General features: G+C 42.8%; 1 protein-coding gene and 1 pseudogene across 1 annotated transcript in view; both read left to right on the top strand.

Moving 5' to 3' along the window:
- Positions 1-17326, top strand: part of LOC115191369 (zinc finger protein 23-like) — a 417143-nt gene that overhangs the window by 115463 nt on the left and 284354 nt on the right. The window lies entirely within an intron of this gene.
- LOC115191382 (protein suppressor of hairy wing-like) overlaps positions 1-17326 on the top strand; it is a 43362-nt pseudogene that overhangs the window by 17449 nt on the left and 8587 nt on the right.

Genomic DNA, 17326 nt, shown 5'->3' with positions numbered 1-17326 from the left:
CTTCTGGCTGTGTCGGGTGGAGATTATAACAGAACATGGCCAAGATGTTCAAATGTTCATAGATGACCAGCAGGGTCAAATAATAATAATCACAGTGGTTGTCGAGGGTGCAACAGGTCAGCACCTCAGGAGTAAATGTCAGTTGGCTTTTCATAGCCGATCATTCAGAATATCTCTACCGCTCCTGCTGTCTCTAGAGAGTTGAAAACAGCAGGTCTGGGACAGGTAGCACATCCGCTGAACAAGTCAGGGTTCCATAGCCACAGGCAGAACAGTTGAAACTGGAGCAGCAGCACGAACAGGTGGACTGGGGACTGCAAGGAGTCATCAGGCCAGGTAGTCCTGAGGCATGGTCCTAGGGCTCAGGTCCTCCAAGAGAGAGAAAGAGAGAAAGAATTAGAGAGAGCATACTTAAATTCACACAGGACACCGGATAAGACAGGAGAAATACTCCAGATATAACAGACTGACCCTAGCCCCCCAACACAAACTACTGCAGCATAAATACTGGAGGCTGAGACAGGAGGGGTTGGGAGACACTGTGGCCCCATCCGACGATACCCCCGGACAGGGCCAAACAGGCAGGATATAACCCCACCCACTTTGCCAAAGCACAGCCCCCACACCACTAGAGGGATATCTTCAACCACCAACTTACCATCCTGAGACAAGGCCGAGTATAGGCTGCAAAGATCTCCGCCATGGCACAACCCAAGGGAGGGTACCAACCCAGACAGGAAGATCACTTCAGTAACTCAACCCACTCAAGTGATGCACCCCTCCTAGGGACGGCATGGAAGAGCACCAGTAAGGCAGTGACTCAGCCCCTGTAATAGGGTCAGAGGCAGAGAATCCCAGTGGAGAGAGGGGACCCGGCCAGGCAGAGACAGCAAGGGTGGTTCGTTGCTCTAGTGCCTTTTCGTTCACCTTCACACTCCTGGGCCAGACTACACTCAATCATAGGACCTACTGAAGAGATGAGTCTTCAATAAAGACTTAAAGGCTTTACGGCGAAAGCATAAAGTTAGGTTATGTTAGGAGAGTACATTGAAAATAGCTGTGTGTAATGTTTTGTCAATTCAAATAAATATTTCCTGACTGAAGAATTAGGCTTCAATTGTCAATACACTGCAAAACTTTTAGCCAGAAAGTGAGGAGGAAGATTGCCTTGAAAGACATGAAGTAGCTTTTCAGACCTTTTCTAGCAAGAAGCATGTCTAGGGCCTTGATGATAGACGGTAAATGAGTTGCCACTATCATGGCACAAGGCGAGACCAGGATGCAGACACAGGAGGCAGAGGGTTGGAGTCTTACAATATTTATTAATCCAAAAGGAGTAGGCAAGAGAATGGTTGTGGACAGTCAAAACCAGTACAGAGTGGCAGACAGGCTTGTGGTCAAGGCAGGCAGAAAGGTCAGGCAGGCGGGTACAGAGTCCAAAACAGGCAAGGGTCAAAACCGGGAGGACTAGAAAAAGGAGAATAGCAAAAAGCAGGAGAACGGGAAAACTGCTGCTTGACTAAGAAAACACACAAGACGAACTGGCACAGAGAGACAGGTAACACAGGGATAAATACACTGGGGGAAATAAGCGGCACCTGGAGGGGGTGGAGACAATCACAGGGACAGGTGAAACAGATCAGTGAGTGACAGCCACTGGTCGGACTGCAGCAATACGCTCACTCCATCGCGTGTCTGAAAGGCGGTTAAGACAGTATTGTTAATTTTTCAGTACATATGTGCCAATTATTTATTTCAGAAAGAGCCAGCAAACCTAGTGCACTCTATATGTGCTCTGGGTCATTAGTCACCATTAGACATGCACATGCCTGAGGTGTGGACACGACAGGTTATTCCTGTTACTGTGTTATGGCCAACTATGTACTGTTGTTATGGTTACATCTCTTGGGTCTTTTCCAGAACAGGGGTGTCCCTTTCAGATGAGTTAGGATGACATGTATGGTTAATTCTGTCGAGTGCCAAGGTCTGTTACTATGGTCCTACATGCATGAAACCTATTTCTGTGTTTCTACGGGTTCCATGCCCTAATATGAAGGCAATATGATAACGGTGGCTAAACGCCAGAGGGGATGACCCATTAAGAGGAGTTACTATGAGTATGACGTAAGGTGGAATAATGTATAAAACGTGTGTGCCAAGACTGGAAGGCAGTTATATTCATGAACCAGCTCGACTTTTGTTATGAAGTAATAAAAAGTCTATTTGAACTCACATGCTCCGGTATTTGTGAAATATGATTGACCGAATATTTCTGCGACAACAGCAGCCAGTCTTTTCCTTGAGAATGGCCCATCGCTCTGGGCTGGCACTGAACAGATTGTAAAGACGATTGACACAGCCAAAAAAGGTTGATACTTCTGGGCACGACTGAGCTGCATGTACACCCACAAGTTTAAGAGTATAGGAGGCACAAGGTGAGTATGTGGCCAGTGGATTGTTTTGCAATAGGTGTGCTTGAACTCCCTTCACTTTCCCTGACACATTTGCACCATTATCTTAGCCTTGACCACGGCAATCTGCTATGTCAATACCATGCCCTTCCAATGCATTCACAATCATTTCAGAAATTTCCCTGCCTGTCTTTCTAGCAGTCTTTAAATCGTTCAATTATTTCCCATTCACCTGTTCCCTGAACTTTATCTTTGTGCACATAGAGTTGAAGTCGGAAGTTCACATACACTTTAGCGAAATACATTTAAACTCAGTTTTTCACAATTCCTGACATTTAATCCTAGTAAAAATGCCCTGTCTTAGGTCAGTTAGGATCACCACTTTATTTTAAGAATGTAAAATGTCAGAATAATAGTAGAGAATTATTTATTTGAGCTTTCATTTCTTTCATCACATTCCCAGTGGGTCAAAAGTATACATACACTCAATTAGTATTTGGTTAGCATTGCCTTTAAATTGTTTAACTTGGGTCAAACGTTTTGGGTAGCCTTCCACAATAAGTTGGGTGAATTTTGTGCCATTCCTCCTGACAGAGCTGGTGTAACTGTATCAGGTTTGTAGGCCTCCTTTCTCGCACATGCTTTTTCAGTTCTGCCCACAAATTATCTATGGGATTGAGGTCAGGGCTTTGTGATGGCCACTCCAATACCTTGACTTTGTTGTCCTTAAGCCATTTTGCCACAACTTTGGAAGTATGCTTGGGGTCATTGTCCATTTGGAAGACCCATTTGCGACCAAGCTTTAACTTCCTGACTGATGTCTTGAGATGTTGCTTCAATATATCCACATCCACAAAATATCCAATCTCTTCCTCATGATGCCATCTATTTTGTGAAGTGCACCAGTCCCTCCTGCAGCAAAGCACCCCCACAACATGATGCTGCCCCCCGTGCTTCACGGTTGGGATGGTGTTCTTCGGCTTGCAAGCATCCCCCTTTTTCCTCCAAACATAACGATGGTCATTATGGTCAAACAGTTCTATTTTTGTTTCATCAGAAACTTTCTCCAATTTCTCCAAAAAGTACAATCTTTGTCCCCATGTGTAGTTGCAAACCGTAATCTGGCTTTTTTATGGCGGTTTTGGAGCAATGGCTTCTTCCTTGCTGAGCGGCCTTTCAGGTTATGTTGATATAGGACTCATTTTACTGTGGATATAGATACTTTGTACCTGTTTCCTCCAGCATCTTCACAAGGTCCTTTGCTGTTGTTCTGGGATTGATTTGCACTTTTCGGACCAAAGTACGTTCATATCTAGGAGACAGAATGCGACTCCTTCCTGAGCGGTATGACCGCTGCGTGGTCCCATGGTGTTTATACTCGCGTACTATTGTTTGTACAGATGAACGTGGTACCTTCAGGCGTTTGGAAATTGCTCCCAAAGATGAACCAGACTTGTGGAAGTCTACAATTCTTTTCTGAGGTCTTGGCTGATTTATTTCGATTTTCCCATGATGTCAAGCAAAGAGGCACTGAGTTTGAAGGTAGGTCTTGAAATACATTCACAGGTACACCTCCAATTGACTCAAACAATGTCAATTAGTCTATCAGAAGCTTCTAAAGCCATGACATAATTTTCTGAAATTTTCCAAGCTGTTGAAATTGCCTGACACGGAACCCAAACTGGCTGCGTGCGTGTGCTATTGTGCATAAATTTGTTTTGTCCCCCTACACCAAACGCGATCATGACACGCAGGTTAAAATATCAAAACAAACTCTGAACCAATGACATTAATTTAGGGACAGGTCGAAAAGCATTAAACATGTATGGCTAGTTAGCTTGCACTTGCTAGCTAATTTGTCCTATTTAGCTAGCTTGCTGTTGCTAGCTAATTTGTCCTGGGATTAAACATTGAGTTGTTATTTTACCTGAAATGCACAAGGTCCTCTACTCCGACAATTAATCCACACATAAAACGGACAACCGAATCGTTTCTAGTCATCTCTCCTCCTTCCAGGCTTTTTCATCTTTGAACTTATATGGTGATCGGCATCTACACTTTCATAGTATTACCAGACAACCGGCAAAACAGTTCGTCTTTCAATCACCCACTTGGGTATAACCAATGAGGAGATGGCATGTGGGTACCTGCTTCTATAAACCAAGAGAGAGGCAGGACTTGCAGCGTGATCTGCGTCAGAAATAGAAAGGAGTTATATTTTAGCCCTTGGCATCACAGACGCTCGTTGGCACACGCGAGCAGTGTGGGTGCAATAATTGAATAACATGGATTCCTAAATTTATTTTGCGACGCTCGCGCACACGACGTGTCCGTGTGGTGGCTAATTTCTGCATTACCAAATGAGGAAAGTAACAAACTTCACACACCAGTCAGAGTTATACTTAAACTACATCTTTAATAATAAGAGCTTTGCAATAGCACTGACTTTCAATGATGCACCATTTCTAATGAACCATTGAAAGTGACAACACAACCGTACAAAGATATTTTATAGCCAAGATATACCCCTCTCAACCTACATGACAAACAACAGATCTTAGGAACAGTTCACAAAGAAATACTTACTTGAGAGAGGAGTATCCCATAGCCAGATACAATTCACTATAAATTATTGTTAAGTTTGGTCCCTAAGACGAGGTTCTAATTTCGTTCCCGGTACTTCATAGCAGAAAAACACCATCTTATCCAATGGCATAAATCAATTGTCAACTCTAGATACTCCCATCTCAAGTAAACCCCCTCTTGACCCCACTCCTGGACAAGCTCACTGAGGGGAGTGAGCCTCTAGGTCATACACAATCCCAGGATAAGTGCAACATCAGAGAGGACATACAATGGTTCCAGACACTGCCATACACCTTCCCCCAATGCAAAAGGAGGGAGTGACTTGCGCACAGACATTGTGGAGACAAGTAATTGGTTCCCCATTAATCACACCATCCCTTCACATGGTTTAACAGATACATTCACATATGAAGACAATGTTCCATCCTGTCCTCTTCCCTTTCTGATATTCTGCATAGCACCAGGGATATGTGAAAGACAAGCCTGACCTCTCCCCTCTCTGGGCCCCAAGTGACTGAGCCCCAGCTGAGGGAAGAAATGCAACTGCCAACACTAGAGTCTATTAGAAATACATTCTAATAGACACGTATATCACATAAACATATTATGCAATACAAGCATTATAACATAATCTTGCAATTTTCCACAACATCCGGTCTGGTCAGCATGTTAAACTGGAAGCCACTATAGAATTGAAAGGATCACCACACACTTTCCCTCTTTTTCAATACAGTGGATAAAAAGGGGTATGCCAGGTGTACTCTGCCTGAAAGAGATCAATTATTCTATTTTAAGATGTTTTTTTCACAAGTGCAATATTTAGATGTGTGTGGTCACATGAGTTATATTATAAAGGCTGTCATGGCTAACTGCAATATTAGTGTATTGTTTTTTCTCAAGACTTGTGTCATTTGCAGTAAAGTCTAGGCAACACATAACATTTACATTTATGTCATTTAGCAGACGCTCTTATCCAGAGCGACTTACAAATTGGTGCATTCACCTTATGATATCCAGTGGAACAACCACTTTACATAACATTGGATTGCTTTCTTTACATTTTTTAGCTGTGAGTTAGGTTCACATTAACCACTTTTTATTTTACACACAGAGACTGGTCATCTAGATCATATTCGTTGTTTAATTAGTTAAAACCTGCATTTCCCCCTAGCAGGGATTCTTTTGCATGTTTTGGTGCAACAAAAAAAAGTGTCACCTTTTTTGGCCCTCACCAGTTTGCATCCCTGAGGGAGTGAGGATTGCCATCGATATATATGCAGCTCCAAATAAATTGGGAGAGAGAGAGAGAGAGATTTATTTCATTTAAGGTACAGTTGAAGTCGGAAGTTTACATACACTTAGGTTGGAGTCGTTAAAACTTGTTTGTTAACAAACTAGTTTTGGTGTAACAGTGTAGGTTCCGTCCCTCTCTTCGCCCCAACCTGGGCTCGAACCAGGGACCCTTGCACACATCAACAACTGACACCCTACGAAGCATCGTTACCCATCGCGCCACAAAAGCCGCGGCCCTTGCAACGCAAGGGGAACAACCACTTCAGGTCTCAGAGCGAGTGACGTCACCGATTGAAACGCTATTAGCGCGCACCACCGCTAACTAACTAGCCATTTCACATCGGTTACATTGGCATGACAAGTAATGTTTCCAACAATTGTTTACATACAGATTATTTCACTTATAATTCACTGTATTATTATTTCACTTATAATTCACTGCCAGCAGCATACCACCCTGCATCCAACTGCTGGCTTGCTTCTGATGCTAAGCAGGGTTGGTCCTGGTCAGTCCCTGGATGGGAGACCAGATGCTGCTGGAAGTGGTATTGGAGGGCCAGTAGGAGGCACTCTTTCCTCTGGTCTAAAAAATATCCCAATGCCCCAGGGCAGTGATTGGGGACACTGCCCTGTGTAGGGTGCCGTCTTTTGGATGGGACGTTAAACGGGTGTCCTGACTCTCTGAGGTCATTAAAGATCCCATTGCACTTATTGTAAGAGTAGGTGTTAACCCCGGTGTCCTGGCTAAATTCCCAATCTGGCACTCATACCATCACGGCTGTCTAATCAACCCCAGCTTACAATTGGCTCATTCATCCCCCTCCTCTCCCCTGTAACTATTCCCCAGGTCGTTGCTGTAAATGAGAATGTGTTCTCAGTCAACTTACCTGGTAAAATAACGGTAAAATAAAATAAATAAACTGTATCACAATTCCAGTGGGTCAGAAGTGTACATACACTAAGTTGACTGTGCCTTTAAACAGCTTGGAAAGTTCCAGAAAATGATCTATGTCCACAGTAAAACGAGTCCTATATCGACATAACATGAAAGGCCGCTCAGCAAGGAAGAAGCCACTGCTCCAAAACCGCCATAAAAAGCCAGACTACGGTTTGCAATGGCTTGCAAGCCGAAGAACACCATCCCAACCTTGAAGCACGGGGGTGGCAGCATGTAAGCATGGCCCTTGTCTGATGTAACCCTCACAAGTTGTCTATGGTTTATCTCTTGAGGTTTCTTCTTGCTCGTAGTGTTCACAGGACAAGTCTAAGACTTACTTATACTCAGGCAGACCAACCTGGAAATTATTTTTTTCTGTTCATTTTACAAGGGGTCATAAACTGACTACACAGCAGTTCCACAAGTTCACTACAAAACTTCCCAACTGTTTGAACTGTTCAAAAGTTCAAACTCAGGCCTGCCTGGAAATTTTACTTGAAACACATTTTTTTAAAGTTCACCAAGTTCAAAATGTTAATGACACCCTGAGAGGATGTCACCAGACTTAAGTGATTCCTCTCATCAACACGAATTCGACAATGGAGCATTTTCTTTATTTTCTATTAGCTACATGGTGACATTCAACCAGAATATAGCGAAGAGGTTTGAAACAAAGTAGGATTTAGCTAGAAGCTCAGCTACAGCCGATCCCAACAAATTACAAATATGGTGGCTAGCTAAGTAAGATATTTTTCCTGCAAGCTACTTAGCTAGCTAATTTTAGATGATCTACTTAAACTAATTTTGTGTATTGCTGGCTAACATACTACTGTGTTACAGTGGGGAAATCTTTTCTTTCTTCTGTTTGCTAACTTAGGTAGCGAGCTAGAAAGGTAGCTAGATAACTAGCTATGTGTCTAGCTAGCTAGCTAAGTAGGCTACACAACTATAGGTAGCCATATATATGACAACAAATGGAAGAGGTTTTACAATCTGAGATCTACACTAAACATACCAAACATTAGGAACACCTTCCTAATATTGACTTCCTGCCCCACCTTTTGCCTTCAGAACAGCCTCAACTGTCTCATGGCTTAAAAATACTTCTTTAACCTGTCTCATCCACATCATATACACTGATTGAAGTGGATTTAACAAGTGACATCAATAAGGGATCATTGCTTTCACCTGGATTCACCTGGTCCGTCTATGTCATGGAAAGTATGCTTAATGTTTTGTATACTCAGTGTATTGTATCTCGATTGTATATAAAACCTCTTCTCTTCTTAGTCGTAGATATGGCTACTAAACAGCAAGCTACAACGTTACAACCAGCTAAAGCTAGGTTTACCAGAAAATGTTAGTCCATGGCTGGAGTTGGCTAGCTAGTTAGCTTGGCACTTGCTAACTTGTTATGTGCCACGCCTCACGTTTGTAACTTGTTAGCAGATGTGTAAAATCAGCAACTGAAAATAATTTTTCTAGCTAGCTATGTAACACAATTGACGAATGTTGACATTGGTTATGATTATGATCGTAAATGCATTTTAATCTCACAAAATTATAATTATGACGCAAGATAGGATTCCAAACAGATGTAAATAACAATTATTGGCTATCCAGCTAGCTAGCTAAGTTTACTAGCTAACAGTGAGGAGAAACAATACAACAATTTACTGTAGTAAATCTTAAACTGATAAGGTGGTTTTACTACAACATTTGCCTAAGCATGGCTGTAGCAAGATACTGTCTGCCTACCTACCGACCTACCTAGGTACATATGTACGGTCTAGTCACTGTGCAAAGGTTGAGGGTTATGCCATATTTCTTTCTATTAGGCTAGATATTGTTCTAAATGTAATCTCTGCACCTGTGCACATGAATGTATGTTCAACTATCCTACCCTAATGTTGATGTTATGCTGGCACAGTTCAACTGTCGTTCAAACTGCAGACGATACCATGCAGTGACTGGGCTTCTTCCTGGAGTGGATACTAGCTGGAGAGAAACAGAATTCCTTTGCCTGTGTGTATTATTGTAGCAGAACTGTATCCCTCTCAATGGATTGGACATTAGGCTGGATTTCAAGCAGAAGATGACTCAAAAGGAGCTGAATGGCAGTTTGATCATGACAACATTCCTCCCACAGCTGTACAAGTATTCTTTGAAGTTTACTAAACTGATCATACTGTATTTACTTACTGTGTTTCTTTGTGAATGACAATTTCATCATGACTACCTCTCCATCATCTGCTGATCACCAGTTCTCTTAGCTACAGATTGTTACACCAGGTAATGTGATTTAACCAAAGATTTTTGGTATCCATTACTGGGAGTTACAGGATAGGTACTGTTTGGTGTAGCACATAGTATTTTCGACCAACCTTAGCTATGGTGTCTTCCTCCTCGATTTGTGTCCAGTTGCAGGGGGTCAGTTTGAATTTAGAAAATGCTTTTTTTATCCAACAATGTGTACGCCACCATTTTGTCTATATCAAGTCTTTGCTTATTGATCGAGACACTTCCCAAATCATATTTATGCCATGCTTACTGTAAATTGAGCTATCTTAGCCGTCAGCTTGTACATATTTTTGCCAATTTACCTTCACCTTGTGCAGAGCTAGGGATTGGAAGCACATGCTGGAGGAATCAGATTCTATAATAAAACATATGTAGATATTGAACTTTAAACTCCTAGTTAAGTAAATAAACAACCGTGTAGAGTCAGCCATATGGATATAAACAGCATCTTTATTCACATTGTCATACCAGTGCCATTCTTTGGGGAGGCAGCGTAGCCTAGTGGTTAGAGCGTTGCAAGATCGAATCCCCGAGCTGACTAGGTACAAAGTTGTCTTTCTGCCCCTGAACAAGGCAGTTAACCCACTGTCCCTAGGCCTTTATTGAAAATAAGAATTTGTTCTTAACTGACTTGCCTAGTAAAATAAAGGTAAAATAAAACACACCATATCATACAAATGTAATCATTCATCCTGATGAATGGTACCGTTACACTCTTTTGACCTCCTCCTTTTCCGCAGCAACCAATGATCAGGGTCAACAGCATCAATGTAACAGTGTAGGTTCCGTCCCTCTCTTCGCCCCAACCCGGGCTCGAACCAGAGACCCTTGCACACATCAACAACTGACACCCCACGAAGCATCGTTACCCATCGCGCCACAAAAGCCGCGGCCCTTGCAAGGGGAACAACCACTTCAGGTCTCAGAGCAAGTGACGTCACCGATTGAAACGCTATTAGCGCGCACCACCGCTAACTAACTAGTCATTTCACATCGGTTACACATATATATCTACAAAAAATATATATATTGTTTACCGACTCTGTCTCTGCATTATCCAGTTTGGAATGTCATAGCAAAGAGGTGTGAATACTTATGTAAATAAGATACAGTCATTATGGGATATTGTGTGTAGATGGGTGCGAAACTAAGTCAATTTAATCATTTCTAAAAAACATTACCCTTTTTCAAATGCAATTTTCTTGTTGTCTACTTGTTTTAGTCAATTACAAACTACATTTAAGAAAAGTACAACATGTCTAAAGATGACTTTTCAACATTGCCTGCTCGTGAGCGTTCTCAGTACTTACAGAAATGTAATATTGTAGGGCTTCCCTCATGCCCTTTTTCATGACGGTGCTAGCAGCCACGAGTGAGTGCTGGCTAGCTACCGACTGGAACATTAAGCTAGCCAAGACCGACCAACAACACAAACAAACGGACTATTCAAGTAGTGAGAGGAGCTACAAAAGTGAAATGTCTTACCTGTATTTAAATGTTTTCGTCACAGATAGTTACGTATAGTCTACATGGACACCGGGTCCCCACATTTCCCACTCTCCGATGCCGAATAGCCTGAAGCCAAAGGATTCTTCCTGCAGGCTATATTTCCCTATGTGGGAGCATTGCGGACTGTAGGTCAGGATTTTTTGGCCTGGTTACATGTACATTGAACAACACAGCAGCTTCTCTGCGTGTTTTGTTATTTCTGTATAACAAAATAATGTACGACAAAGTTGTCTCTTTTACAATGGGGGTTAATGGGAAATATTATTGTTTTCCCCAATTTGTGGGTGTGGTCGACTGGAATTCCTTTTTATGACATGAATACCAACACGGAGTATACAGTTGACACGTAAACAGGTAAAAACTAAAATCCCGACCTATGGTTCGCAATGCTACCACGTAGGGAATTAGAGCATGCGAGAAGAGCCCTGTGGCTTGAGGGTAGTCCTGCAACAGTTGTAGCTTGGGTCCAGTCGCAGAGTCAAAGAAAGCCATAGCTATGGTCCCACTGTTGTTGTAGAAGATGGAAGCGGGGAACAATGTCGGACGGAATGGAAATGCTAGCCAGCTACAACGAGAGGACTAGAAGGATAAAGGATAAAGCGCTGCTATGCCTTTTTAACAACACTATCAACAAGGCAGGTCCTACAGGTTGTAGTTTTGTCTCAATTGGACTACTGTTCAGTCGTGTGGTCAGGTGCCACAAAGAGGGACCTCAGTAAAATTATAATTGGCTCAGAACAGGGCAGACCTTAAATGTACACAGGGAGCTAACATTAATAATATGCATGTAACTCTCTCATGGCTCAAAGTGGAGGAGAGATTGACTTCATTATTACTTGGATTTGTAAAAAGTGTTGACATGCTGAATGCATAAACTACTAGCACACAGCTCAGACACCCAAGCATACCCCACAAGACATTCCACCAAAGGTCTCTTCACAATCCCCAAGGCAAGAACAGACTATGGGAGGTGCACAGTACTACATAGAGCCATGGCTACATGGAACTCTATTCCACATCAGGTAACGGATGCAAGCAATGGAATCAGATTTCAGATAAAAATACACCTTATGGAACAGCGAGGACTGTGAAGAGACACACTTATTGTGTTGTAAAACGTGTTATGAAATATAATGTCATGTAATATTTTAAATTGTATATACAACTGCCTTAATGTTGCTGGACCCCAGGAAGAGTAGCTGCTGCCTTGGGAGCAGCTAATGGGGATCCTTAATAAATACAAATACTCTCAAACTGGACCATTTTATCTCCATCTCTTCATTCAAAGACTCAATCATGGACACTCTTACTGACAGTTGTGGCTGCTTCGTGTGATGTATTGTTGTCTCTAACTTCTTGCCCTTTGTGCTGTTGTGCTGCTGCCATGTTCTGTTGCTACCATGCTGTGTTTTCATGTGTTGCTACCAAGCTATGTTGTTGTCTTATGTCTCTCTTTATGTAGTGTTGTGGAGTCTCTCTTGTCGTGATATGTGTTGTCCTATATTTATTTTAAATTTTTAATCCCATTCCCATCACCGCAGGGGGCCTTTTGCCTTTTGATAGGTATCATTGTAAATAAGAATTTGTTCTTAACTGACTTGCCTACTTAAATAAATGTTAAATAAAAATAATAATACACAGAGGTATTTATTAAGGAGTATTGGAGGATTTGGCTATACTGACAAATCTATGGATAGCATAATTGCGTCTTTCATACAGGTAGGCCCACCACTTATTTTTTTGAATAGGAAGAAATGGGCACCAACAAAGCCCTCTTGCAGTTGAAGTCGAATTAAGATGAAGACAATTGTTGAAATGAATTACTTTCAGCACCAATGGTTGTCCACTTCTTTTTCATGATGCCGTAGCCGTTCCAGAGCTGTCTGCCACCGTGCCTTTTTAGTTGACTTTCTCCTGCACTCTCTCCTGGTTAATAAGTTAATGATTTAAAAGTGTCTTTCTCATGACATTGTAATACATTTGGTATCCATGCTACTGTATAGGCTACTACTCTTTCAACCGAAGGCTACATCATTTATGTTAAATTCATTTGATGGAGCGTTGGTGGAGCGCCACAGCGCTGCGTCTCTCCAACGTCACCCTGGAGAGGCAATGCTGGGCATTGACAAGCTAAATAATATTTTGCACCCCTGCCTTTGGCCAAGTGGGCACTGCTTATCATGCCACTGGTTGAGAGAAGTTATCACAGTTTTGGGGCAGAATAATGTGAGGTGTTATGTGTTGTTGGAGTTGCGTCTTGGTCAGTTTAGCACTGAAAATGCGGCCTTTAAACTGCCGCTCTAGGCGGCTGCCTAATGTGCGGGCAGGTGTGCAGAAAATCTCCCCCTGCCGGAATCCCCCCCTTCGCGTGAACGCACACACACTCAATAATTCATTGCTGCGACTTGCTTGCTAGTTGAAATTTCTAATCTTCACTACATTGTCAGTTTAGCCTACATTTCACTGATCTTAGTAGCAGAAAGCATGTTTTATTTGTGTCCTTCAAGGCAGCTGTCAATCATCACGTCAGGCTGCGTTTCATAAAAAAAAATGTATGGCTAGTAATGTCTGCAGTTTTCAGTTTGGCTATTTGTTTCAAGTGTATTCTTCTATGAATAAATCTCTTTGCCAAAATTCGCCATCTCTCGGTCTTCGGTGTGGCTCAGTTGGTAGAGCATGGTGTTTGCAACGCCAGCATGGTATGTGTCAACGCCAGAGTTGTGGGTTCGATTCCCACGGGGGGCCAGTGCAAAAAAAAATGCATGAAATGAAATGTGTGCATTCACTACTGTAAGTCGCTCTGGATAAGAGCGTCTGCTAAATGACTAAAATGTAATCTCTCCCATGTCTTATTTGACTAGTAGTTGTTCTGAAATGTGTATTGCTTGCCTACATTTTACTCCTTCCTCTATGTTTAATATAACACACATACATTAATTATTAATTTCCGCTGCCTATCCTGACGAGAAGTTTGTACTATAGAAAGTAATTGACTCTGATGTGTGCCACAGAAAGTATTTGACTCTAGTGACAAAATTAAGGAAATTAGAACGGGGGGCTACACTTAGCTATGTGTGTGGCAAAAATGTAATCACAGGTAAGACATTTAACTCGTTTTTGGATAGTCCGTTTGTAACTCCACACACTACTTGTAGCTTTATAGTGTGTTGTTGGTCTTGGCTAGTTTAATGTTAAGGTTGGTAACTAGCTAGCACTCCCGTGGCTAACGTTAGCGCCTTCATGAAGAGGGGCTTGAGTGAAGAACAATATTACGTTTTTCTAAATAGTGAGAATGCTTGGGAGCTGGCAATGTAATCTTTAGACATGTTGTAATTTTCTTAAATTTAGTTTTGTAGTGGACTAAAACAAGCAGACAACAAAATTCCGTGTGAAAAATGTCAAGTTTTTGCTGTGAGGTAACCACAGGTTGTTTTCACCACAGGCGGGCGGTGCCCACAACGTTCTATTTAAAACCGACTGGCACTATACCAGAGAAGAAGAAGTAAACGGAAGTGAACAGTGACTATGAGCAATTTCCACGTTAGAGGTTTTATTGTTGTTATGAATACGTTTATTAACATCATAGAACTCAAAATATGACTAATTTAACTGCACAGCATCACATACGTACCCCATCTAGTGTTTAATTTGCGTTGAAGACAGGACTTGGTTGATGGATGTTATCTATGTAACGCTAACTAGTTGCTAAGTAACGTTACGCTAGCTAACAATGGCTAACTGTATGGTTTTTCACACACAAATAGCATCCATCATGGAGGTGCTAGCGAACGCAGCTGTGGTAGAGATCTGTAAACTCGTAGACGACGATTATGCAGTGTTTCGTTTGGAAATGACTCAAAGCCAGAAAGAAAACAGGTCATTGCAAAGGAAACTACAACTACTGGAACTGAAGGTGGCACGGGAGCGCGCCGTTGCTAGTCCCAGTAGTGTCAAGATCCTTGACCGACACAGAAGAATGGCAAGAGGTACATTTTGCAGAAGGCCGAAGCTGAGCAGCCTATCGCCGTTCATATAGCTCAGTGACTGTCGCTGTTCATATATAGCTCAGTGACTGTCGCTGTTCATATATAGCTCATTGACTGTCGCAGTTCATACATAGCTCATCGACTGTCGCAGTTCATAAATTGCTCAGTGACTGTCGCCCCATTCTGCTCTGTGTTCAGATGTATTATCCAGAATTGGGTCTTGGTCAGTTGTTGGATGGTGTGAAATAATTCCCCTGATTAGTAAGATATCTTGTGCAAAGACATAATATCATATTCTAAACAGATTCTTGATTTACTGCGTTTTCTATTTACTCAATGAAAACAATGTTATGCATGTAATATAATACACCGATCAATAAATATTTTATCAAGAAGTGATAACTTACATCCTTGCCAATTCTAGACGACAGTGTCAATAGTGTACAATATTCTGTTGACTATTGACGGTACCTAAACCTCTTCTTTTCCCCAATCATTCTCTCAGGTGAAAGACATCTCACTGGAGGCCACAGGAGCTTTGTGAAGCCAGCCAGACACAATACATGCAGAGATGACCAACCAATCACTGTTGATGAGGGGAGTGGAACCTCAACCCAGCAAGTTATTGTGATAGAGGTTAGTGTAATAGTGTTACATTAAATTACAGTGCATCATATGTGACCAGTTTATTTCAGAAAGGCTCCCCTCATCTATCCACTTGCTTACATGTACATCCTCATTTAGTTGCCATAGGGGAGCTTGTGAGACTTCCTTACGACATTGTTATCCAACTTAACTCATGTACCGTTTTTAACCTCCACTCTTCTGGTGTCAGTCTACAGAGGCTGCAGGTCCTGGGGTCAAGCAGGAGAGGTCTGAAGGAGAGGAGGACCCATGGAACAGCAGAGACATCCAGAATGGAGTGGCTGGAGCGCCCCCTGTAGCCACAGAAAACCCCACCACTGCGCAGCCCAGGACCCGACACAGCATCACGGAGGTCAGTGGAACGCCGATCGACGTCCTCAAGTCAGAGACAGACACCGAGACTTTAACTGTAACACAAATGCAATTACACAGAGGATCTGACCACAGATCAGACCCAGAGAGACTGGGCCTGGGGAGACTGGGCTGTCCTCCTGACTCAGAGTATTTACCTGTATTTCACCAGAGCCAGAGGACTGTTCATTCCCATGGTGATGGTGACTCGTTAGACACTGGAGGTGATGATCCGTCTTGTTCTTACGCTACAGAGATGGACCCTAACAACATGCCCTTGGGTTTAGAGACACAGACTGATCTGTCTAGAGGGGACTGGAACCGGTACAGTAGTAGTGTATACTCTGAAGGGTGCCTAGATGAGAAAGGCAAGTGTCTGGGCGTAGATGAAGGGACTGTGAAAGTGGAGGGCGACGTTCCTCCCACATGGAATGCAGATAGTCACCTAGGAGATGGACTCACACAGGGCAGAGATTTCTTAGATTACAGGGAAACCTTAGAGACAAATCCAAATATCGCGACCCACTCCCCTTTACACACGTTCAGGGATTGCAACCCAGTGTCCAGATCGATGGGGCCATTCAGGAATCGCAACCCAGTGTCCAGATCGATGGGGCCTACTGATCGACACCACCTCGTCCTTTTCGATAAGGGATTGAACTCAAATGACAGAGCTAGAGCCCAGGCTCGGGGTGTGGGAGCAACATCAGGCAAAAGTAAAGAGAAACGGTTCCTCTGCATGTTCTGTAACAAAGGCTTCAGCTGCCCCCAGAAGGTGGAGATTCACCAGAGGGTCCACACAGGGGTAAAACCCTTCAGCTGTACCCAGTGTCCCATGGCCTTTGCTCAAGCTGGTGACCTGAAGAGGCACCAGAGGGTCCACACGGGGGAGAAACCCTTCAGCTGTACCCAGTGTCCCATGGCCTTCGCTCAGGCTGGTCACCTGAAGAGACACCAGAGGGTCCACACAGGGGAGAAATAATACAGCTGATCCCGTTGTCAGAAGAGATTCTTACGCCAGCTGAAGATGCACCTGAAGGTCCACACGGGAGAAAGGCCATTCGCCTGTACTCACTGCGGGAAGAGGTTCTCGGAGAGGAGCTACCTCAGGATACACCAACAGAAAAAACATTCCACTCTATAACATAGAAAGCAACCATTACACTCAATAGCTTCTGACGGTTGTATCAAACCCTGCATTAAAGACAAAGATGAATTGTCATTGTTGTCGGCACGAAAAATATCCACAGACGCATTTGGAATAACGACAGTAACAGAATCAGTGTTGAATATTCCTGGGTAGAATA

Source organism: Salmo trutta, chromosome 4, assembly GCF_901001165.1.
Source record: "Salmo trutta chromosome 4, fSalTru1.1, whole genome shotgun sequence".
Lineage (NCBI taxonomy): Eukaryota > Metazoa > Chordata > Actinopteri > Salmoniformes > Salmonidae > Salmo > Salmo trutta.
The sequence above is the reverse complement of the archived record's forward strand: the minus strand, read 5'-3'. Positions and strand labels throughout refer to the sequence as shown.